Source organism: Lathyrus oleraceus, chromosome 5 (assembly GCF_024323335.1).
Source record: "Lathyrus oleraceus cultivar Zhongwan6 chromosome 5, CAAS_Psat_ZW6_1.0, whole genome shotgun sequence".
Lineage (NCBI taxonomy): Eukaryota > Viridiplantae > Streptophyta > Magnoliopsida > Fabales > Fabaceae > Lathyrus > Lathyrus oleraceus.
Window position 1 is genome coordinate 236,933,238 of NC_066583.1, and position 1,880 is coordinate 236,935,117.

General features: G+C 35.1%; 1 non-coding gene across 1 annotated transcript; it reads right to left on the bottom strand.

Moving 5' to 3' along the window:
• Positions 1 to 107, bottom strand: LOC127089443 (small nucleolar RNA R71). The gene has a single exon (XR_007791039.1). It is a non-coding gene; the product is annotated as a small nucleolar RNA R71 (small nucleolar RNA).
• Between the last annotated feature and the right edge of the window lie 1,773 nt (positions 108 to 1,880).

Below are 1,880 nucleotides of genomic sequence, written 5' to 3' on the forward strand. Positions count from 1 at the left end.
GTTCTTCGAAACCATATAACTAGATTTACCCAAAACCAAGGAGAATCGCTGTTCGAAGCTTGGGAGAGATATAAAGAGTTGTTACGAGCATGCCCACATTATGGTTTAGAAAATTGGTTAATCATTCAAACCTTCTATAATGGACTTCATTATAACACTAAGATGACCATCGACGCTGCCGCAGGCGGTGCTCTGATGAACAAACCTTACCCTGAAGCTAGTGCCCTCATTGAAGATATGGCTCAAAACCATCAATCATAGGGAGTCGAACGAGCGACAGTTGAGAAGAAGGAAGCCCAAGGAGGAGTGCATGAACTAAGCTCTATAGACATGATGCAGGCTAAAATGGACGCATTAGCCCTTAAGGTCGAGCATTTGTGCATAAAGCCGAATATTGTAGCCGCAGTTTCTCAGATTGTGAGATATGTGGAACCAAAGGACACCAATCTGCAGAATGCAGTCTATTAAACGAAACCCCACTCTGAGCAAGTGAACTACACCCAAGGGAACCCATATTCGAATACCTATTGTAACAACCCAATTTTAGTATTTATTTCGTATATTATTATTATTATATTTTATTTTATTTATTTAGAGTGTTAATTAATTAATTGGTTGTTAGGTAGTATAATAATTGATTATATTAATTAATTTGGTGTGTTAATTAATTATTTAGTTGATATGAGATATAATGAATAATTGAATTAATTAACTTGGTGTGCATATTGAGTTGGTTTAATTTATTTGAATTAAATAGAGATATTATAATACTAGGTCTTATTGGGCCTAATAATTAAATTAGAGGTATCATTATTTAAGCTCAAATATAATAATATAAATAGTAAGAGGTGAGGAGAGTGAGAAGTAAGATTCATTTGATCATTTGACGGCAACAGAGTAATAAAAGAGGAAAAGTAAGGAGAAGAGGGGAAGAACAAGAGAGAAGCTAAGGTTTCCAAAAAATTGAAGAGGTAAGGGGGAGAATCCTTATTATTATGGGTTAGTATGATTGGGCCATTGGGTAGAAATAGGTTTACGTTGGAATCCCTAAATTTCATGGTTTTGAAATTGTTAGGTTTTGATGAATATTTAGATTTGTGGTGATTTGATTGTGTTAAAACTGCAAATTAACGTTATATACTTAGAGTACTGTATGAGTTATAATTTTCTGAACGTTTGGATTTTTACGGAATCGAAATCGGAGGTTCGAAAGTCCTCCAACGATGAAAAACGCAGAAAATTCGACATTTTGTTTTATGTTAACTGGTTACCCACCGAGCGTTAATCGGTTACTTGCTTAAAAATTTGTGCAAGAAGTTGATTCTGTTTTATGTTAACCGGTGACTTGCTTAAAAATTTGGGTAAGAAGTTGATTCTGTTTTATGTTAACCGGTTACCCACTAAGCGTTAACCGGTTACTTGCTTAAAAATATGCGCAGGAAGTTGATTCTATTTTGTGTTAATCGGTTACCCTCCGAGCGTTAACCGATTACTTACTGTTGAAAAATGAAAAATTGAGATTTTAAAAGTTGTATTCATTTGAAATGAAATCTAGTATGTGTATTTGATAATTAGCCTATATTTGTGAATGATATATTGTTGTGATTATGTATATGTACCATTGGTGGATAATTCATAGAGTTGAATTATGGTGATATGCGGAATGTTAAGATGGTAGAGACGATCTTAATTGCATATGTGTTGGTATTTGTACATTCATTCATGGCATGGTCGGCTTCATGGTGGAAGCGGGGAAACTGTGGGTTCACGTAGACGTTGATCCTTGAATGGAAATAGGCGTAGCGGACGTTGATCCTTAATTGGAAATAGACGTAGTGGCTTGGATTCTAGATATTGAATCGGAAAGCGGTGAAACTGTG